At 43.6% G+C, this 24752-nt stretch overlaps 1 protein-coding gene across 6 annotated transcripts in view; it reads right to left on the bottom strand.

The window, feature by feature from the left end:
* The window catches only part of LOC126210526 (pyruvate carboxylase, mitochondrial), a 408145-nt gene that overhangs the window by 116916 nt on the left and 266477 nt on the right, over positions 1-24752 (bottom strand). The gene's annotated exons all lie outside the window — the stretch shown is intronic.

Below are 24752 nucleotides of genomic sequence, written 5' to 3'. Positions count from 1 at the left end.
AACTGCAGGTGCAGAACGCATTCAGCCAGATTAACGGGCAATAACGCGCTTTACAGGGGGAAAAAGAACCTACCTCGCGAGCGTGTGAAGGGAAATAGCAAAATGTGGACACCGATATGGATCTGGGGCAACGAAATATAAACAGAACAGTACAAAATGAACACCGGTCTCCACCGAAAATGGATGCCCAACCGCAAGGTAGTTATCAACTACTGGCCATTAAAATTGCTACACCACGAAGATGATGTGCTACAGACGCGAAATTTAACCGACAGGAAGATGATGCTGTGATATGCAAATGATTAGCTTTTCAGAGCATTCACACAAGGTTGGCGCCGGTGGCGACACCTACAACGTGCTGACATGAGGAAAGTTTCCAACCGATTCCTCATACACAAACAGGAGTTGACCGGCGTTGCCTGGTGAAACTTTTTGTGACGCCTCGTGTAAGGAGGAGAAATGCGTGCCATCACGTTTCCGATTTTGATAAAGGTCGGATTGTAGCCTATCGCGATTGCGGTTTATCGTATCGCGACATTGCTGCTCGCGTTGGTCGAGATCCAAAGACTGCTAGCAGAATATGGAATCGGTGGGTTCAGGAGGGTAATACGGAACGCCGTGCTGGATCCCAACGGCCTCGTATCACTAGCAGTCGAGGTGACAGGCATCTTATCAGCATGGCTGTAACGGATCGTGCAGCCCCGTCTCGATCCCTGAGTCAACAGATGGGGACGTTTGCAAGACGACAACCATCTGCACGAACAGTTCGAGGACGTTTGCAGCAGCATGGACTCTCAGCTCGGAGACCATGGCTGCCGTTACCCTTGAAGCTGCATCATAGACAGGAGCGCCTGCGATCGTGTACTCAACGAGGAACCTGGGTGCACGAATGGCGAAACCGTCTTTTTTTTTTTTTTCGGATGAATCCAGGTTCTGTTTATAGCATCATGATGGTCGCATCCGTGTTTGGCGACATCGCGGTGAACGCACATTGGAAGCGTGTGTTCGTCACAACACGACATACAGTTATACAACGCGAGAAAGAGAGACTTATGAGTAGGTGTATCTGTGATCATGATGATGTACAGTGCACTCTACTTGTGTGACCATTGCTTCAAGGTATAAAATATTCATTTCCGCTAGGGCATTACAAAACTTATACAGATGAATATATACTTATATGGATATGGTGTGTCTTCTTTCAGACATGTCCGAAAGAACAGACACCATATCCATATAAGTATATAGTTCTGGCATACCGGCCAGGACCTTCCTCTTCGGTGCGGATGCACACATATTACCCTAACTCTTACGGGACTTGGTAAGAATGTCTTCTAATTTTATACAGATGAAGGTCTAACATTCAAATCAAGACGCAGACGTAAAGGAGACAAACTAAGTGATAATAGCGTCGTTAAGTCACCTTCCTGCCTCATTTGATACGTCCGAGGAATGGAAATATATTGACGTTCGGAAGCGTTGAGTGTTATCGCTTGGACAACGCAGTGCTGTTTACGCACGAGATAATCGTTGTTTACGCAAGATTACCGCGTGGGTTGGCCAGTTCGGTAACATTCGAACCACTGGGTACAGAGCCGCTCTCGTGTTAATTTTTTAACATATTTACACGGGCATAAGGTTGACAAAACTAGCACTCCACCGACGCCTTCGAGACCAAATTCTGCGTATAGAATGCTTTAACTTAATTGGTGGAGCCCTGTGAATATTCGTGTTATGAAGTATCTCACTAAGACGTGTCACCTGAATTACCAAATGAAGATATTTCAGTGTATACACATCAACAATCTGAACGGTTACAGTTTGCTTTTAGAACTACCCTGTCTATTACACAATATACACTGTGTGAAAAAAAAAAAAATGAAGCACTCAGGAGGGGTGGAGGAATCTAACAAGGGAACCTCCCGATCGCACCCCCCCCCCCCCCCCCTCAGATTTAGTTATAAGTTGGCACAGTGGATAGGCCTTGAAAAACTGAACACAGATCAATCGAGAAAACAGGAAGAAGTTGTGCGGAACTATGTAACAATAAGCAAAATATACAAACTGAGTACGCCATGTGCAAGATAGGTAACAAAAAGGATAATGTGAGCTCAGGAGCGCCGTGGTCCCGTGGTTAGCGTGAGCAGCTGCGGAACGAGAGGTCCTTGGTTCAAGTCTTTCCTGGAGTGGAAAGTTTAATTTCTTATTTTCAGTTTATGTGACAAATTCTTATGTTTTCATCACTTTTTTGGGAGTGATTATCACATCCACAAGAAAACCTAAATCGGGCAAGGTAGATAATCTTTTTACGAAACTTACTGGCAGATTAAAACTGTGTGCCAGACCGAGACTCGAACTCGGGACCTCTGCCTTTCTCATTCTGGAATCTTTTTACGCATTCGCCAAGTGTACAAGTAAGGTGAGTCGACAACATATTCCTGTCATGTGACGCACATGCCGTCACCAGTGTCGTATAGAATATATCAGACGTGTTTTCCTTTGGAGGAATCGGTTGACCTATGACATAGCGTTTAAATCTTTTCGGTTCCCATTGGAGAGGCACGTCCTTTCGTCTACTAATCGCACGGTTTTTCGGTGCGGTTGCAAAACACAGACACTAAACTTATTACAGTAAACAGAGACGTCAATGAACGAACGGAAAGATCATAACTTTGCGAAATTAAACTTTTCACTCGAGGGAAGACTTGAACCAAGGACCTCTCGTTTCGCAGCAGCTGACGCTAACCACGGGACCACGGCGCTCCTGAGCTCATAGAATCTTCGATGTTGCGTATCTTGCGCATGGACTACTCAGTTTGTATATTTTACTTATTTTTTCATAGTTCCACACAATTTCTTCCTGTTTTCTCGATTGATCTGTGTTCGATTTTCAAGGCCTAACCACTGTGCCAACTTATAACTAAATCTGAGGGGGGTGCGGTGGGGAGATTCCCTTGTAAGTGAAACTTTACTGTTTGAGAGAATATGTCACGTAACTTCGGTGATTCCAAAATAGAGTCAAATTTACGAAAAAATTGGAAGTATTAGCCCCTTTATCAGTACGACATTGCACCCTCTCTGTCCTGAATGCAAGCACTTATTCGGCTGGGAAGGGCATCTTGAAGTAGTCGTATTCTCTCCTGAACCAAGATGGCCGACAACTGTTTTAACTGATCCTTTATTTTCGAATACTATACTCCTCATGTAAACATTACACTATGTATTCCTCCGCGTTCGCTGAAACCTCGTTGGATTTCGTTTCACGTGGAGCGGAAGCCCAGTTGGGCGAGTGCAGTCGAGTACGATAACGAGGACACGTTTTATGCTATGCGTTACGCGTACATCGACTCAGCTATGATAACGAGGCAACAACTTTACCGGCGCAGTTAGCTTTGACAGCAGTGGCTTGGTAAGTGACCCAGCTAACCTGAGAAATGTGACTAATTGCAGTAAAGATGTAAAAAAGAGACGAGCAGAGAAACAATATAGTTTTGAATACCATTTAACTGTTAAAAAGAAAGACATAATACAGGGTTATTACAAATGATTGAAGCGATTTCACAGCTCTACAATAACTTTATTATTTGAGATATTTTCACAATGCTTTGCACACACACATACAAAAACTCAAAAAGTTTTTTTAGGCATTCACAAATGTTCGATATGTGCCCCTTTAGTGATTCGGCAGACATCAAGCCGATAATCAAGTTCCTCCCACACTCGGCGCAGCATGTCCCCATCAATGAGTTCGAAAGCATCGTTATGTGAGCTCGCAGTTCTGGCACGTTTCTTGGTAGAGGAGGTTTAAACACTGAATCTTTCACATAACCCCACAGAAAGAAATCGCATGGGGTTAAGTCGGGAGAGCGTGGAGGCCATGACATGAATTGCTGATCATGATCACCACGACCGATCCATCGGTTTTCCAATCTCCTGTTTAAGAAATGCCGAACATCATGATGGAAGTGCGGTGGAGCACCATCCTGTTGAAAGATGGAAGTCGGCGCTGTCTGTCTCCAGTTGTGGCATGAGCCAATTTTCCAGCATGTCCAGATACACGTGTCCTTTAACGTTTTTTTCGCAGAAGAAAAAGGGGCCGTAAACTTTAAACCGTGAGATTGCACAAAACACGTTTACTTTTGGTGAATTGCGAATTTGCTGCACAAATGCGTGAGTATTCTCTACCGCCCAGATTCGCACATTGTGTCTGTTCACCATTAAGAAAAAATGTTGCTTCATCACTGAAAACAAGTTTCGCACTGAACGAATCCTCTTCCATGAGCTGTTGTAACCGCGCCGAAAATTCAAAGCGTTTGACTATGTCATCGGGTGTCAGGGCTTGTAGCAATTGTAAACGGTAAGGCTTCTGCTTTAGCGTTTTCCGTAAGATTTTCCAAACCGTCGACTGTGGTACGTTTAGCTTCCTGCTTGCTTTATTCGTCGACTTCCGCGGGCTACGCGTGAAACTTGCCCGCACGTTTTCAACCGTTTCTTCGCTCACTGCAGGCCGACCCGTTTATTTCCCTTTACAGAGGCATCCAGAAGCTTTAAACTGCGCATACCATCGCCGAATGGAGTTAGCAGTTGGTGGATCTTTGTTGAACTTCGTCCTGAAGTGTCGTTGCACTGTTATGACTGTTGAGATCTGAGTGCATTTCAAGCACGACATACGCTTTCTCGGCTCCTGTCGCCGCTTTGTCTCACTGCGCTCTCGAGCGCTCTGGCGGCACAAACCTGAAGTGCGGCTTCAGCCTAACAAAACTATGAGTTTTTCTACGTATCTGTAGTGTGTCGTGACCATATGTCAATGAATGGAGCTACAGTGAATTTATGAAATCGCTTCAATCATTTGTAATAGCCCTGTATATGCCGAAACAGGCATTACGCTTAGGTGACCGGACGGAATACATAACTTGCTCTCGATTTTAGCAAACATAGCATTGTAATTAAAAACAGAAGTGATGAAAATCCCTGACTTCTACAAGGTTAATTTTTATGCATGAGCCACGTGCGCCGTAAAAGTGCACTACTGATTTCGCACGTAGTTAAATATTGAAGCCGCTCAAGGTATTACTGTCAGTCGTCTGCTAATCTCTGAACTACTTCCATATCGGACTCCGAGGAATACGGTACATTTCAGTACCGCTACGTTGATGTAGTCGAATTAAGTCGGGGGGTGCTGAGGGAATTAGATTAGGAAATGACACACTTAAAGTAGTAAAGGAGTTTTGCTATTTGCGGAGCAAAATAACTGATGATGGTCCAAGTAGAGAGGATATAAAATGTAGATTGGCAATGGCAAGGAAAGCGATTCTGAAGAAGAGAAATTTGTTAACATCGAGTATAGATTTACGTGTCAGGAAGTCGTTTCTGAAAGTATTTGTATGGAGTGCAGCCATGTATGGAAGTGAAACATGGACGATAAATAGTTTGTACAAGAAGAGAATAGAAGCTTTCGAAATGTGGTGCTACAGAAGAATGCTGAAGATTAGATGGGTAGATCACATACCTAATGAGGAGGTACTGAATAGGATTGGGGAGGAGTTTGTGGCACAACTTGACTAGAAGAAGGGATCGGTTGGTAGGGCATGTTCTGAGGCATCAGGGGATCACAAATTTAGCATTGGAGGCCAGCGTGGAGGATATAAATCGTAGAGGAAGGCCAAGAGATGAATACACTAAGCAGATTCAGAAGGATGTAGGTTGCAGTAGGTACTGGAAGATGAAGCTTGCACAGGATAGAGTAGCATGGAGAGCTGCATCAAACCAGTCTCAGGACTGAAGACAACAACAACAACAACAACAACACTGACAACGAGGCGATCAGTAACAGAATCCCAAACCACCAAAAAATACACATTTCGTCCTCGTCTTTTATGACGTGCTGTTTTGCATTTCGCCATCGTTCGGCGACGCCCTGCTAAACCCACAGGACGGGACAGGTAGTTTAAATTGTGGAAAGGGGCCAAAATAAGCGGCTGTCAGAGTCGAACATACAAATTTATTTGACCAAACATTACAAGAGCCAAGAAAAATTTTAAAAAGCATTAATTTTTGAACTTACTAACTGGCTGACTACGCCATACAATCTCATGCCTTAAGGGTAAGACCACTTAAATTTAAAATCGACTGAAAGCGAATAACTTAAACACAAACCAAAATCAGAATTTTGAAAGGCAAAAGGCCTCATCTTAAAACAGTTCTTTAATTAGGCTGAAGGCCCAAACAATCTGACTCCTTAAGAGCAAAACAACTTTAACTTAAAAATCGGCTAGAAGCCATACAAATACAAACAAGAACAAATAAGAAAAGGCAGAGACCCAACGGCGCTCTTTAGTTTCCGAGGGTCGTCCTGAAATTCAAACGCTAACGCTCGCTTAGGTGGGACAGACAGTCGGCCTAACCATTCTCGATCCGACGACAACCCAACCGACAGACAGACAGACAGACAGACAGACAGACACAGTCAATGGATCCACTGACAAGATAACTTCCGCTCCACCCAACCAGCACACAACTGGGAGTTCAATGCAACAGCACAGAAAGTATTGGCGCCTACAACCAATTTTACATTGTGCTGTCAAACTACACACCGTGCTGGACAGCGACAACAGAATGAGGAAAATACACTGCCTGAATTTACAACGGCCAGAGCAGGTAACCAGGATGTTAACGGCCACAAGGCAGGAGATTCTGCAGGTGCACTTCAATTCAAAATAACCAAGTACAGTTAAACTCCACCGGAGGGTGGCTAAAATTTGCCAACTTGAAAACACACGTTGTTGCTCGCGGGAATGTCCCAACAGCCGACAACGAAATCCAAACAAGACAATGTGAACAGTCGTGACTTGCTGGTAGAGTAAGTCAAAACTCAACTTTCGTGTCCAGAATCGGTGAACCACGAACCTCGTAGCAATGGGAACAGCACCACACACTTCGACCGCACGTAGACGCCGCCAGCGGCCCCGGCCAAACTGCGCGCCACGGAGATTTCCTCGCTGCTCCACGCCAACCGACCAACTGGTCGCACACAGCACAGCCAGAAACTATAAGCGCCAGCCCAACGATAGTACAAGGTGTGAATATCAATACACACCGCTGCTGTCACTCGGGGGGAAGAGAGAGGATAATGGCGTAATCGCGATAACTGCGGGAGACTAAACACAGAATAGCAACCAAGGTTTAATCAAACACATAACATGAGCCAGCCACGGCTCAACTGTTGCTTCGAATCTTCAACAATGCAATCTACCGTATCTTCAACAATGCAATCTACCGTCACATGAGAGGTAACACATGAGGATGTAGAATATTACTGACATACTGTTGCGCCCGCTGCGTTCCCTCAGCCACTACCAGCAATGACCTGAAGTTATATCCCCAGAGAAGTAACACCGCTGTGCCTCTACAAAATACGGAGAAATGGAATCTCTTCCCAGGTCGCCGACGATGGCCATCCTTTGTAGCCCAGAATCACAATTCATCGTGGAACACAATGCGAAGCTATTCATGCTTCCCAGTCATGGCACCGCACCAAACCCAAGCGTTTCTGTAGTGGTGTTGTGTGCAGTCTACGCATGGGCAATGGTGCGGAGTAACACAGAGTGTTTTAGGACAATCCATATATAATTAGATGAGAAGGTGTTACGATGTATAGTGCGCGCAAAATGCGGTGGCCGCTAGATATGCAGTCGGCTGGGAAAGTGGGGTGAGAGGCGAGGGGGGGGGGGGGGGGGGTCGCTCAGAGAGCAGTAGGGGAATTGTTGAGCTTCGGTCAAATAGCCCAACGTTCTCACACACGAAATATTGACTGCAAAACATAATTTTAGTCGAAGAGGGAGCGAGTTCGTGACCTGCTGAGCATGAAAAATATCGTAATTGGGATATACTTTGACATCTTTGGCCTGAAATCCCAGGTTTATGGGAAACCCCAAGTAGGCGAAATCTTTATTGGCAATTTTAAGAGTAAATTATAGCCTCAAAAAAATTGTTTAACTTAGAAGGTTGGTGGATCTTACGATTATGCTTACAGTTACTGTAGCGGATCTTTCTTGGATTGTGGTAGGTGGGTATCAGTCGTCAACATATTATTATTATATTATTATTCTTTCCCTTCTCAGACGTTATGTCTGGTTAAAAATGGAAAGTGACGCGGACCTTTATCAAGCGTGACTTCCTTTTAACTGTACGGTACATGTTACACTGCATTTAGGAACTTTCGGGTAATTGAACATGTATCAATAATTACAGATTTCTGTAGTTGTATATATACGTTTGGATGTAGCTGTATTGCGTTGATGTACTGGTGGATATTGCGTGGTATGACTCCTGTAGTTGATAGTATTATTGGTATGTCAACTTTATCCTGATGCCACATGTCCTTGACTTCCTCAGCCAGTTGGATGTATTTTTCAAATTTTTCTTCTGTTTTCTTCTGTATATTTGTTGTATTGGGTATGGATATTTCGATTAGTTTTGTTAATTTCTTCTTTTTATTGGTGAGTATGATGTCAAGTTTGTTATGTGATTTTATCTGTTATAATGGTACTGTTCCAGTATAATTTGTATTCATCATTCTCCAGTACATTTTGTGGTGCATACTTGTATGTGGGAACGTGTTGTTTTATTAGTTTATGTTGTATGGCAAGTTGTTGATGTATTATTTTCGCTACATTGTCATGTCTTCTGCTGTATTTGCTAGTATTGTACAACCACTTGCGAGTGATCTCCTGTTTCTATTTGTTGTTTGCAAAGTCTGCACTTATCTGTTGTGGTATTGGCATCTTTAATAATATGCTTGCTGTAAGATCTGGTCTTTATTGTTTGTCCTGTATTGCAATTACGAATCCTTCCGTCTCACTGTATATATTGCCTTTTCTTAGCCATGTGTTGGATGCGTCTTGATCGATGTGTGGCTGTGTTAGATGATACGGGTGCTTGCCATGTAGTGTTTTCTTTTTCCAATTTACTTTCTGCGTATCTGTTGATGTTATGTGATCTAAAGGGTTGTAGAAGTGGTTATGAAATTGCAATGATGTAGCCGATGTATTTATAAGAGTGATTGCTTTGTGTATTTTGCTAGTTTCTGCTCGTTCTACAAAGAATTTTCTTAAATTGTCTACCTGTCCATAATGTAGGTTTTTTATGTCGATAAATCCCCTTCCTCCTTCCTTTCTGCTTAATGTGAATCTTTCAGTTGCTGAATGTATGTGATATATTCTATATTTGTGGCATTGTGATCGTGTAAGTGTATTTTTGTTTACTTAATTACGACCTAGGTTTCGGCCTTTTAGGCTATTTTCAAGTGACTGAATTTACGTACAACAAACTGGTAGCCAAGATAGCAGAAATTCTTTTTATTCCATGATTACCGGTTGCGGCGAAACTAAAGCCGTCATCATCGGATCGTAGGATACATCAGGTTACAACATCAATGTGTCCTAAGACCCGATGATGGCGGCTTTAGTTTCGCCGAAACCGGTAATCATGAAATAAAAAGAATTCCTGCGATCTTGGCTACCAGTTTATTGTTTCACAAGCGTCTAGATCGCTCCCACATGAGCACAATGTGCTCCCTACAAGACGGATTTTATGTTGGCTCTCCACAATGCCGTATGCTTACATAAAAGCAATTCTGTAGGTCAAACCTAAAATAATCATCTTTTTACAATACGATGATTTTAAAAATTGGAAATTTGTGGTAAGTTCTATGGGACCAAACTGCTGAGGTCATCGGCCCCTAAGCCTACACGCTACTTAATCTAACTTTAACTTACGCTAAGGACAACACGCACTCCCTACGATGATTTTACATCTGGCATTTTGTGGGGAGAAAATATTTTCTTAATTTATGGCCAATTTTGAGCTTTATGTCCTGCAATATGTGTTAATGACAAACTCAATCACTTCAAAATGGTATAAAAGGCCGAAAGCTAGATCGTAATTAAACAAACAACAATACAGTCAGATGGCGGTGTGTTCATTTAAAAAATATTGTACGACTGTTACTCAGAAACATCTCCACTCGTTCCCTTCTTTCCGCCGCTACAGCAGGGTATGCTACTTATATAAACACAGTTCTGCAGGTCAGAAAAGCTTTGACAGTTTGTGTTATTCGACACATTAATATACTTTGGCACACATAAACAACAGATAAGCACGCGTAATATAAACGCAAAATCGTTTTCGCTACATTTTTTTCTGCACATGTTATCTATCGCAAGTCATCGAAAACGCCAGCATTACGATTTGTATCTTAAAAGAAAAAAGTCATTAGAATTATTTCACTGGATCTGCAGTTGTACATAATTTTTGGCAGCCATTTTGAATTCTTTGAAGAATGTTATGCCCATTTTTGTGACTGTAGTACCAGTTTGGACATGTCTGTATAGGGGGTGAAGTGCCGATTATGCAGAGACGCGGCGTCATGACGTTTTGTGAAAAAATTCTCACTAAAAACATAGTTTGGTGTCCTCGGAACGCGTGTGATGTCCATATAACGTTTGGCATGAGTTCGCTGCGTCGGTTAAAATTACATTTACGCCTCAGACTGGATACTACGTGCATATTTTACGTCCATAGGTACGGTAACTTTTGAACCTCTTGAGCTCGGTAACGGATGATTTTTTTTTAAAAAAAAGGTTCGAAGCTCCCATGAACATCGCGTTAAAAATAAAACAATACGGTAAAAGTGTCGGCGGTCTTCCACGAACAGAAATGACAGACGTGGCCATTTCCACAACTGGTACTCAAAACTCATGGCTTTTCGGGGTTTTCTCAGGAATCGCCGACAAACAAATGCTGCTCTTATAAGTCGACTAAGGTTCATCCTAGACCACACACACACATTGAAAAAGACCCGATCGACTTTCTTAATTTCCCTGTGCTGGATAAAGTGTATAGTGTTTAAATTTTCACCTTGTGCTGTAGGGTAGCTACTGTATTGTTGTTCTTCCGATACATATACAAATGGTCGCTAGACCAAGGGTTATACGAAACACGACCTCTCATGTATGATCTATACAACCCTAAATAAGACCCCCTGTAAAGTTGCTTTCTCTAGCCCGCAGCTTTTTCGAACATACAGTGCACGGACCGATTAACAGGACACACCTGTCGATTGTCCGCATAAGAAATGAATAACTGCAAGGTGAGGCTCGTGCAGCCAAGTTGTAACGAACGCTCTCACATGTGTGGTGGGCTGTAGTATTCGAAACAAGATCGTAACTGGTGCAAGCACTACGAAAGAATGTGAGCGTACGCATACATTAAATCGTTCCCGCAATAATCGTTTACTACACGAACTTCGTTCGCTGACCTATGTCCCCTGCTTCCTTATGCTCTTTATCAAGTTGATTTACACACAATAGCTTCCCGAGCGTCGAAGAAAACTGAAAGGCTGAACCGACTGCACTGGTTGCTTGCGACGTTTGTATTCATTCAACAAACATCTTCCCACATTCAAATAATACGTGGTGAAAGCGTTCTGTTAACTTTTACTATACAGCTTCGTCTCCCCGCGCAGTGGTATCTCGCTGCCTCATTAACTCTGGACGATTTTGTATGCCGCCGCCTTCAGTTACGCCAATTTGTGGCCCATCTTACAACGGCCTGACGCCTTACATTTTACAATACGGGTCTGTATTACTAAAAAGATAACAGTTCATAGCGGACGGTCCCGACTGCACGCTGCTTGTCTAGCGGCTTTCAGGGCCAACAAAAATTTGATTTTCAGTCTTTCGTATCATTACTAGCTGTGACTCAGTCTGTTTAAATGGAGTACTAAATACCGGTATGTATGGGAGAGGATGTAAGTCCTAATCTCGTTCTCCCTCTGTGTCTGGTCACTACCTGCTCCTCTCTCTCAATGTTCTGCCCCTCCTCCCTCCCCCCTCCGCCACCGCCATCTGCCTATCCCCTCCTCCCTTTCTCTGTCCATCTCTTCCGCTCTCTACGTCCATTTTCTTCCCATCCCTTGGTCAATTTCCTCGTCCCCGCCCTCTCCCCCCCCCCCCTTTCTCTGACTATGAGCCTGTTTTTATGATTATTCCAAATGCAAGTAATGTAGTAGTATTCTAATCATAACCTGGTAACTTTGGACAAAGGAGAGAAAGGAGAAACATAGCCAGAGAATGCGGGATTACTGGGCAAACAAAGTCCCTCTCCAGGCTGACAAGATGAATATCGTGGTCCTTAGCCGACCCATTCGAAAGAAGAAGATATGCCCATTCGAATGTTCATTAGAGCACAGGGCAATATCTGAAAGAAATCTGACATCTTTTCCGGATTTTTTGGTAACAGTGTCCCCCTTTTTTTTACCACTTATTTATTTGTTTTACAGATATTTAAAGAATAGGTACATAGAAAACGCACACATTTCAATGCAACGTTGTGCTACTATGAAACTTACTGGCAGATTAAAACTGTGTGCCGGACCGAGACTCGAACTCGGGACCTTTGCCTTTCGCGGGCAAGTGCTCTACCAAGTGAGCTACCCAAGCACGACTCACGCCCCGTCCTCACAGCTTTACTTCTGCCAGTATCTCGCCTGCTTCAAGTCTCGGTCCGGCACACAGTTTTAATCTGCCAGGGAGTTTCATACCAGCGCACACTCCGCTGCAGAGTGAAAAATCTCAATTTGTGCTACTATGTTTCGCGTTTCGTATACACGAGCACACGCTGGCTGCATTTTTATATACAATGATTAGTCGACTAAAATTTAAAATGGTGTGATAAATTAGTCATTACCACGTACAATTTTACGTTAAACCTTTAACTCAGTAAGACAAGTATTGCAATTAGAAACTGTGTTTTTCTTGAGCCATGTCACTCATGGCGCGGAAGTTACTCAGACGAAACCCAACCAACATTTGAGATAGAGAGCACTTAGTGACTTTCAGTAAACTTTGCAGGTAATTTCAAACATTTTCTAAACTTTTTTCTCGCTTACACGCTTAACGTCATATATTTAACAAATCATTAGTGATCATAAATTTTAAGCTATTTTACACAAGGGATTTAGTTTCTTTAAATTCGAAAGTGACTGAATTCTAGACAGCTACCTAGCAGCGTTTAAACCCAGTTTCACCGTGATGACGGCAGCGATACGTTGTGGCATATTTATTTACTTACGTACGTACGTACTAGAGACCCGGCTCGGCTTCGCGTTGGGTAGCATTAAGGGTCCGTTGACACGCAGCCCCCCCCCCCCCCCCCCCCCATGAACCATGGACCCTGCCGTTGGTGGGGAGGCTTGCGTGCCTCAGCGATACAGATGGCCGTACCGTAGGTGCAACCACAACGGAGGGGTATCTGTTGAGAGGCCAGACAAACATGTGGTTCCTGAAGAGGGGCAGCAGCCTTTTCAGTAGTTGCAGGGGCAACAGTCTGGATGATTGACTGATCTGGCCTTGTAACATTAACCAAAACGGCCTTGCTGTGCTGGTACTGCGAACGGCTGAAAGCAAGGGGAAACTACACCTGTAATTTTTCCCGAGGACATGCAGCTTTACTGTATGATTAAATGACGATGGCGTCCTCTTGGGTAAAATATTCCGGAGGTAAAATAGTCCCCCATTCGGATCTCCGGGCGGGGACTACTCACGAGGACGTCGTTATCAGGAGAAAGAAAACTGGCGTTCTACGGATCGGAGCGTGGAATGTCAGATCCCTTATGGATAGGTTAAAGTTAGATATAGTGGGAATTAGTGAAGTTCGGTGGCAGGAGGAACAAGACTTTTGGTCAGGTGATTACAGGGTTATAAATACAAAATCAAATAGGGGTAATGCAGGAGTAGGTTTAATAATGAATAAAAAATAGGAGTGCGGGTTAGCTACTACAGCCTATTACAGTAGTACAAGTTTATATGCCAACTAGCTCTGCAGATGAAGAAATTGATCAAATGTATGACGAAAAAAAAGAAATTATTCAGGTAGTGAAGGGAGACGAAAATTTAATAGTCATGGATGACTGGAATTCGTCAGTAGGAAAAGGGAGAGAAGGAAACATAGTAGGTGAATATGGATTGGGGGGAAGAAATGAAAGAGGAAGCCGCCTTGTAGAATTTTGCACAGAGCATAACTTAATCATAGCTAACACTTGGTTCAAGAATCATACAAGAAGGTTGTATACCTGGAAGAATCCTGGAGATACTAAAAGGTATCAGATAGATTATATAATGGTAAGACAGAGATTTAGGAACCAGGTTTTAAATTGTAAGACATTTCCAGGAGCAGATGTGGATTCTGACCACAATCTATTGGTTATGAACTGCAGATTGAAACTGAAGAAACTGCAAAAAGGTGGGAATTTAAGGAGATGGGACCTGGATAAACTGAAAGAACCACAGGTTGTACAGAGTTTCAGGGAGAGCATAAGGGAACAATTGACAGGAATGGGGGAAAGAAATACAGTAGAAAAAGAATGGGTAGCTTTGAGGAATGAAATAGTGAAGGCAGCAGTGGATCAAGTAGGTAAAAAGACGAGGGCTAATAGAAATCCTTGGGTAACAGAAGAAATATTGAATTTAATTGATGAAAGGAGAAAATATAAAAATGCAGTAAATGAAGCAGGCAAAAAGGAATACAAACGTCTCAAAAATGAGATCGACAGGAAGTGCAAAATGGCTAAGCAGGGATGGCTAGAGGACAAATGTAAGGATGTAGAGGCTTATCTCACTAGGGGTAAGATAGATACTGCCTACAGGAAAATTAAAGAGACCTTTGCAGAAAAGAGAACCACTTGCATGAGTATCAAGAGCTCAGATGGCAACCCAGTTCTAAGCAAAGAAGGGAAGGCAGAAAGGTGGAAGGAGTATATAGAGGGTTTATACAAGGGCGATGTACTTGAGGACAATATTATGGAAATGGAAGAGGATGTAGATGAAATGAGAGATAAGATACTGCGTGAAGAGTTTGACAGAGCACTGAAAGACCTAAGTCGAAACAAGGCGCCGGGAGTAGACAACATTCCATTAGAACTACTGATGGCCTTGGGAGAGCCAGTCCTGACAAAACTACCATCTGGTGAGCAAGATGTATGAGACAGGTGAAGTACCCTCAGACTTCAAGAAGAATATAGTAATTCCAATCCCAAAGAAAGCAGGTGTTGACAGATGTGAAAATTACCGAACTATCAGTTTAATAAGTCACAGCTGCAAAATACTAACGCGAATTCTTTACAGACGAATGGAAAAACTAGTAGAAGCGGACCTCGGGGAAGATCAGTTTGGATTCCGTAGAAATGTTGGAACACGTGAGGCAATACTAACCTTACGACTTATCTTAGAAGAAAGATTAAGAAAGGCAAACCTACGTTTCTAGCATTTGTAGACTTAGAGAAAGCTTTTGACAACGTTAACTGGAATACTCTCTTTCAAATTCTGAAGGTGGCAGGGGTAAAATACAGTGAGCGAAAGGCTATTTACAATTTGTACAGAAACCAGATGGCAGTTATAAGAGTCGAGGGGCATGAAAGGGAAGCAGTGGTTGGGAAAGGAGTGAGACAGGGTTGTAGCCTCTCCCCGATGTTATTCAATCTGTATATTGAGCAAGCAGTAAAGGAAACAAAAGAAAAATTCGGTATAGGTATTAAAATTCACGGAGAAGAAGTAAAAACTTTGAGGTTCGCCGATGACATTGTAATTCTGTCAGAGACAGCAAAGGACTTGGAAGAGCAGTTGAACGGAATGGACAGTGTCTTGAAAGGAGGATATAAGATGAACATCAACAAAAGCTAAACGAGGATAATGGAATGTAGTCAAATTAAATCGGGTGATGCTGAGGGGATTAGATTAGGAAATGAGACACTTAAAGTAGTAAAGGAGTTTTGCTATTTAGGGAGTAAAATAACTGATGATGGTCGAAGTAGAGAGGATATAAAATGTAGACTGGCAATGGCAAGGAAAGCGATTCTGAAGAAGAGAAATTTGTTAACATCGAGTATAGATTTAAGTGTCAGGAAGTCGTTTCTGAAAGTATTTGTATGGAGTGTAGCCATGTATGGATGTGAAACATGGACGATAACCAGTTTGGACAAGAAGAGAATAGAAGCTTTCGAAATGTGGTGCTACAGAAGAATGCTGAAGATAAGGTGGGTAGATCACGTAACTAATGAGGAGGTATTGAATAGGATTGGGGAGAAGAGAAGTTTGTGGCACAACTTGACTAGAAGAAGGGATCGGTTGGTAGGACATGTTTTGAGGCATCAAGGGATCACAAATGTAGCATTGGAGGGCAGCGTGGAGGGTAAAACTCGTAGAGGGAGACCCAGAGATCACTACACTAAGCATATTCAGAAGGATGTTGGTTGCAGTAGGTACTGGGAGATGAAGAAGCTTGCACAGGATAGAGTAGCATGGAGAGCTGCATCAAACCAGTCTCAGGACTGAAGACCACAACAACAACAACAACAACAACAACAACAACGACACGCAGCGTTTCTTAGCAGTGCTGCCGATGGCGAATGCTGCAGGTAATACGAGCAGTTTCACACGCAGCCACAGCCACTGAACGGCGGCGCTGCTGGCTGCTTCGCGGCGAGTGGCAGCGACAAAAAGTGGCCCCACTCGTGACTATAAGGCAAGGAACTTTATGGTAGCGTGACAGCAGACAGCGGGGACCTGCGATGCGCGTCACAGCTTCTGGCGCTACAGGTCTTGGAGTGGCCGTCTCTGCCGAGGAGAAAGTTTCTCTTTCGCACCAACTTAGTACTTCGTTGCTGCGCGTTAAAATACTTTGAAGATCTCGATAGCATAAAGTTACGTATTTTAGTGGGTACCTTTTCATTCACTTATTGATCACCCTCATGGCCTCCGACCTCCACGATGTACACTGAGGTGAGAAAAGTCATGGCGTTAGTAAGTGCGCACATGGTATTAAAGGGTAGTGCATTGGTGGAGCACTCATACACAGGTGATTCATGTTAAAAAGGTTTCCGCTGTGATTACGGCGCCGGCCGCTGTGGCCGAGCGGTTCTAGGCGCTCAGTCCGGAAACGCGCTGCTGCTCGCAGGTTCGAATCGTGCCTCGGGCATGGATGTGTGTGATGTCCTTAGGTCAGTTGGGTTTACGGGGGGTAGGACGTCAAACGTGCCGACTTGGAGCAGGAGAGGCACCACAGGACATTTTAATTTCCACTGTCTATACTTTTGCAAATAAATTCATAAATCTTTGTCAGCATGACCAGGAAGGATTTAGAATTCACACTCATAGCAGTGGAAGTTCGAAAACATAACGAAGTAATTTTTTTTTTACATTTGTAATTTCATCATTTTTTTCACTTACTAATGGCAGCATTTGTTGCTATAGGTACACTTTTCTTCATAAGTAAGAGAGATGGTTCGATGAATTTTGCACAGCATACAAACCATTCTTAAAGGTGTATGAAACTCTAGAATTTTCCAAATCTATTAAAAACTGTTGTAAAAATTGAGGTAGTTAACTACAAAATTTGTGTTTTTTCTAAACATGAAGTTTAAAATACAATAGATTATTCGTTTTTTCATAAATTAAATAAATTCTATAGTTTCATACACCTGTAAGTATGGTATGTACGCTGTGCAAAATTCATCGAAGAATCTAACTTATGAAGAAAAGTTTACCTATAGCAACAAATGCAGCCATTAGTAAGTGAAAAAAATGATGAAATTTCACACGTAAAAAAATGTATTTTGTTATGTTTTCGAACTTGCACTGCAATGAGTGTGAATCCTGAATCCTCCCTGGTGATGCTGACAAAGTTTTACGAATTTATTTGTAAAAGTATGGACACTGGAAATTAAAATGTCTGTGATGCCTCTCCTGCTCCAGGTCGGCCCGTTTGACGTCTTACCCCCCTTAAGTAGTTCTAAGTCTAGGTGACTGGCTTAGAGCCAATTGAACAATTTTTTGTGGTTACGACCCCACAACAGGAATTAACAGACTTTCAAAGTGGAGCTAGGGGCATGGGACATCCCACTTCGGGATTCGTTAGGGAATTCATTATTCCGAAATCCACAGTGTCAAGAGTGTGCCGAGAATACCAAATTTTAGGCATTACTTCTCACGATGGACAACGCAGTGGGGACGACCTTCATTTAACGACCGAAAAGTTTGCAGAGAGTTGTCAGTGCTAAGAGATAAGCAACACTGCGTGAAAAAACCGCAAAAATCAATATGGGACGTAGGGCGAACGTACCTGTTACGACAGCGCCTCCAAATTTGGCGTTGATGGGTTATGGTAGCAGACGACTGACACCAGTGCCTTTTCTAATAGCACGTCTCTCTTGGGCTCATGCCTGTATCTGATGGATCTTGGACGGCTGGAAGTCTGGTGAGATTAGTCGCGATTTCGGTTGGTAAAAGCTAATGGTTGGGTTCGACTGTGGCGCAAACTCCACGAAATTATGGAACCAAGTTGTCAACGAGGCACTGTGCAAGGTGATAGTGTCTCCATAATGGTGCGGACTGTGTTCACATGCAATGGACTGGGTCCTGGGGCATAACTGAACCGATCATTAACTGGAAATGGCTCTGTTTGCCTACTTGAGCATTCATGGGTGTCATGTGCCCAAATAACAATGAAATTGTTATGGACGACAATGCACCACAACACCGAGCAACAACTGTTCGCGATTCGTTTAAAGAACATTCTGGATAATTCGAGCGAATTATTTGGCCACCCAGATCGCCCGACACGAATCCCACCGAACACGGATGGGACATAACCGAGAAGTCAGTTCTTCCATAAAATCCTTCACGCTTTCGTAATTATGGACGTATATGTAGGCAGCAAGGCTCAATATTTCTTCGGGTGACTTCCAACGACTCGTTGAGCCCATGCCACGTCGAGTTGCTGCACTACCCCGAACAAAAGGATATCCGACACAATATTAGAAAGTATTCCATGTTCTTTCGTCACCTTAGTGTATTTCAGGCAAGACAACTAGTGCGACGTCATACGTTCTGTGTGTTTGTGGAGGGGGGGGGGGCGTAATTATCATGGGCGTAATTACATAGTGAGTATACAGAATGGAAAGTCGGCTGCGATCTACGCGTCATAATTTACTAGGTGCTATCCACAATTTTCGGGACTGGTGCTGCCATCTGTTGAAAACCTTACATTTGGACTAATGGTCACCACCACTAAGTAGTTCCCACGTGCACGTACGCGCCGGTCCCAGCGCTTCTGCCACTGGTCAAACGTTTTCTGGAAATCCTATTCTTTGTGGGTGCTTATCACCGCCAGCGATGCTTCTTTAATCCTCTCTAGAGAGAGTCGAACCGACGGCCTTTCAACTTGAGTTTGCTTTGGGAATAGCGCGAAGTCGCAAGGTGCCAAATCTGCCGAGTATGGTGGGTGGGGTTCAACCGCCATGTTGTTTTTTGGCAAAAAGGTCCTGGTAAGCAAGGGCGTGTGACAGGGCGCGTTGTCGTGATGCAGCAGCCAGTTTCTTTGGCGCCAAAGTTCGAGCCGTCGTCACCGCACGTTTTCACCGAGCCGTCGCAAAACGTCACATCAGTACGCGGAATTCACTGTTTGGTTGCGTGGGACGAATTCTTTGTGCACAATTCCCTTGCTACCAAAGAAAACGATGATAATGCTCTTTACTTTCCTCTTCACCTGTCTAGCTTTTTTGGGTCCTGGAGAGCCCGGGCTCTTCCACTGGGACGATTGTTGCTTTGTCTTTTTGAAACACCCAGTATTCTCGATGATCAAGTGCTTCCCTTTCTTTTACGTCTATATACTCCCCAAGTCACTGTACGGTCTGTGGCGGAGAATACGCTCTACCACTGCTAATCGTCTCGGTTCCAGTTCCACCGACAAACAAAGCGAGGGAAAAACGAGTGTGTATACGCCTCCGTACTAACTTATCTTCGTGGTCCTTGCCCAAAATTTGCGTTGGCGGCAGTAGGATCGTTCTGCAGTCAGATACAAATACCAGTTCTCTAAATATTTTCTACAATGTTTCGCGAGAAGAACGTCGACCTTCCTTCAGAGGTCCCGAACCAACAATTAGCAGCTGAAGTTGGATGTAGCATTATTGTTGTTGTTGTTGTGGTCTTCAGTCCTGAGACTGGTTTGATGCAGCTCTCCATGCTACCCTATCCTGTGCAAGCTTCATCTCCCAGTACCTACTGCAGCCTACACCCTTCTGAATCTGCTTAGTGTATTCATCTCTTGGTCTCCCTCTACGATTATTACCCTCCACGCTGCCCTCCAATGCTAAATTGGTGATCCCTCGATGTCTCAAAACATGTCCTACCAACCGATCCCTTCTTCTAGTCAAGTTGTGCCACAAGCTCCTCTTCTCCCCAATTCTATTCAATACCTCCTCATTAGTTATATGATCTACCCATCTAATCTTCAGCATTCTTCTGTAGCACCACATTTCGAAAGCTTCTATTCTCTTCTTGTCTAAACTATTTATCGTCCACGTTTCACTTCCATACATGGCTACACTCCATACAAATACTTTCAGAAACGACTTCATGACACTTAAATCTATACTCGATGTTAACAAATTTCTCTTCTTCAGAAACGCTTTCCTTGCCATTGCCAGTCTACATTTGATACCCTCTCTACTTCGACCATCATCAGTTATTTTGCTCCCCAAATAGCAAAACTCCTTTATTACTTTAAGTGTCTCATTTCCTAATCTAATTCCCTCAGCATCACCCGACTTAATTCGACTACATTCCATTATCCTAGTTTTGCTTTTGTTGATGTTCATCTTACACCCTCCTTTCAAGACACTGTCCATTCCGTTCAACTGCTCTTCCAAGTCCTTTGCTGTCTCTGACAGAATTACATTGTCATCGGCGAACCTCAAAGTTTTTATTTCTTCTCCTTGGATTTTAATACCTACTCCGAACTTTTCTTTTGCTTCCTTTATTGCTTGCTCAATATACAGATTGAATAACAACCCTGTCTCACTCCCTTCCCAACCACTGCTTCCCTTTCATGTCCCTCGACTCATATAACTGCGATCTGCTTTCTGTACAAATTGTAAATAGCCTTTCGCTCACTGTATTTTACCCCTGCCACCTTCAGAATTTGAAAGAGAGTATTCCAATCAACATTGTCAAAAGCTTTCTCTAAGTCCACAAATGCCAGAAATGTGGGTTTGCCTTTCCTTAATCTTTCTTCTAAGATAAGTCCAACATTTCTACGGAATCCAAACTGATCTTCCCAGAGGTCGGCTTCTATCAGTTTTTACATTCGTCTGTAAAGAATTCGCGTTAGTATTTTGCAGCTGTGACTTATTAAACTGATAGTTCGATAATTTTCACATCTGTCAACACCTGCTTTCTTTGGGATTGGAATTATTATATTCTTCTTGAAGTCTGTGGGTATTTCGCCTGTCTCATACATCTTGCTCACCAGATGGTAGAGTTTTGTCAGGGCTGGCTCTCTCAAGGCAGTCAGTCAGTAGTTCTAATGGAATGTTGTCTACTCCCGGGGCCTTGTTTCGACTCAGGTCTTTCAGTGCTCTGTCAAACTCTTCACGCAGTATCGTATCTCCCATTTCATCTTCATCTACATCCTCTTCCATTTCCGTAATATTGTCCTGAAGTACATCGCCCTTGTATAGTCCCTCCATATACTCCTACCTCTCTGCTTTCCCTTCGTCGCTTAGAACTGGGTTTCCATCAAAGCTCTTGATTTCATACAAGTGGTTCTCCTTTCTCCAAAGGTCTCGTTAATTTTCATGTAGGCAGTATCTATCTTACCCGTAGTGAGATAAGCCGCTACATCCTTACATTTGTCCTCTAGCCATCCCTGCTTAGCCATTTTGCACTTCCTGTCAATCTCATTTTTGAGACGTTTGTATTTCTTTTTGCCTGCTTTATTTACTGCATTTTTATATTTTCTTCTTTCATCAATTAAATTCAGTATCTCTCCTGTTACCCAAGGATTTCTACTAGCCCTCGTCTTTTTACTTTCTTGATCCTCTGCTGCCTTCACTATTTCATTCCTCAAAGCTGCCCATTCTTTTTCTACTGTATTTCTTTTCCCCATTCCTGTCAATTGTTCCCTTATGCTCTCCGTGAAACTCTCTACAACCTCTGGTTCTTTCAGTTTATCCAGGTCCCATCTCCTTAAGTTCCCACCTTTTTGCAGTTTCTGGAGTTTTAATCTACAATTCATAACCAATAGATTGTGGTCAGAGTCCACATCTGCCCCTGAAAATGTCTTACAATTTAAAACCTGGTTCCTAAATCTCTGTCTTACCATTATATAATCCATCTGATACCTTTTAGTACCCCAGGTTTCTTCCATGTATACAACCTTCTTTTATGATTCTTGAACCAAGTGTTAGAATTTTGCACAGAGCATAACTTAATCATAGCTACCAGGCGGCTTCCTCTTTCGTTTGTTAGCCCCAATCCATATTCACCTACTACGTTTCCTTCTCTCCCTTTCCCTACTGACGAATTCCAGTCACCCATGACTATTAAATTTTCGTCTCTCTTCACTATTTGAATAATTTCTTTTATCTCATCATATATTTCATCAATTTCTTCGTCATCTGAGAGCTAGTTGGCATATAAACCTGTACTATTGTAGTAGGCATGGGCTTCGTGTCTATCTTGGCCACAATAATGCGTTCACTATGCTGTTGGTAGTAGCTAACCCGCACTCCTATTTTTTTATTCATTATTTAACATACTCCTGCATTACCCCTATTTGATTTTGTATATACGTATAACGCTGTATTCACCTGACCAAAAGTCTTGTTCCTCCTGCCACGAACTTCACTAATTCCCACTATAACTTTAACCTATCCATTTCCCTTTTTAAATTTTCTAACCTTCCTGCCCGATTAAGGGATCTGACATTCCACGCTCCGATCCGTAGAATGCCAGTTTTCTGTCTCCTGATAACGACGTCCTCTTGAGTGGTCCCCGCCCCGAGATCCGAATTGGGGACTATTTTACCTCTGGAATATTTTACCCAAGAGAACGCCATCATCATTTAATCATAAAGCTGCATGCCCTCGGGAAAAATTACAGGTGTAGTTTCCCCTTGCTTTCAGCCGTTCGCAGTACCAGAATAGGAAGGCCATTTTGGTTAGTGTTACAAGGCCAGATCAGTCCATCGTCCAGACTGTTGCCCCTGCAACTACTGAAAAGGCTGCTGCCCCTCTTCAGGAACCACATGTTTGTCTGGCCTCTCAACAGATACCCCTCCGTTGAGGTTGCACCTACGGTGCGGCCATCTATCTCGCTGAGGCACGCAAGCCTCCCCACCAACGGCAAGGTCCATGGTTGATGGGGGGAGGGGATATAGCATACGTGAAGAAAATCGAGGGCATTTCCTCGCCTAAATGGAGCAATTGTCAAGGGTAGAGGTGGCGTTACACGGTAACAGCGTCATGTGTCCAGGCTCTGAGCTCCTTTGTTTCCTCGGCGCTGGTAATCGGTGTCAATAGTGGGGAACGCTGCATGACTTGACCGAGACTAGAGCCCCGTACCCTACTCGAGAGAGCAGATGGAGCCGGTGTGGCGTCCACGTGGCCGAGCGAGTTGCGCCGGTGCCAGGCCCACGTGACGGGCGCCCAACGTCGGCCGACTATTTTAAACGGCGGCTGTCGCCTCTCTATAGGTCAGGAACGCCGTCGCCTCCCGTCCTGCTTTACGGCTCGCCACGGCGACCCTCTCCGAGCCGGCCCAGGTGGCGGAGCCGCCAACACACTGCACTACCATTCCGGCACAGCGCCGTTCAAATCTATCACAGGACTGCAGCTTTCCACGGTAGTATATCCTGTGCATCACCGAATAAATACTCGGACAGACATCTATTTGAATCCCCTTACTCCATTCATGCCTAGGTGTGTGTACAATTTTACCGCCCTGCACTTACCACTAATACGTAACTGATGGTTCCTCGGTGCCTCAGGACCTGTCCTACAAACCGACTCCCCCTTTTAGTCAAGCTGTACCGTAAATTTCTGTTCTCCGCCAGTCGATTCTGTACCTCCTCATCTGGTACTCGATCCACCCACATCTGGTACTCGATCCACCCACATCTGATACTCGATCCACCCACATCTGATACTCGATCCACCCACATCTGATACTCGATCCACCCACATCTGATACTCGATCCACCCACATCTGATACTCGATCCACCCACATCTGATACTCGATCCACCCACATCTGATACTCGATCCACCCACATCTGATACTCGATCCACCCACATCTGATACTCGATCCACCCACATCTGATACTCGATCCACCCACATCTGATACTCGATCCACCCACATCTGATACTCGATCCACCCACATCTGATACTCGATCCACCCACATCTGATACTCAGGATTCTCCTTCAGCACCAAATTTCGAAAGTTTCTACTCTCTTCTTGTACGTACTGCTTATCGTCCACGCTTCACTTCCGTGCAAAGGTACACTCCAGACACAGCTTCAGAAGAGACTTCTCAGCATTTAAATTTACACTCGACCCGGCAGGCTCATCACGGGCAGCACTCAGCACCTACGACCTCACGACTTCTCTGGCGCAGCGTTAATACAGGTAAATCACGCAGGGACTTCGGAGAGGAAGTTAATAGTCACATATTCCTAGGTGTGGAAATTTATAACAGCTTGTAGGCCTGTTGATGTTTTTAAAAATATCGTTCTTCCGATATACAAATATTTAAAAAAATTATCATTATCGGCCCCCGATATTTCGAAAGAAGTACCGGCCTAAACAAATATCGGCTGCACATTGTAAAAAGACTGCCAGTTTTAGAGTTGTTTATTT

The sequence above is a fragment of the Schistocerca nitens genome, chromosome 10 (genome assembly GCF_023898315.1).
Source record: "Schistocerca nitens isolate TAMUIC-IGC-003100 chromosome 10, iqSchNite1.1, whole genome shotgun sequence".
NCBI classification, from domain to species: domain Eukaryota; kingdom Metazoa; phylum Arthropoda; class Insecta; order Orthoptera; family Acrididae; genus Schistocerca; species Schistocerca nitens.
This window is presented reverse-complemented; position numbering and strand designations above follow the sequence as displayed.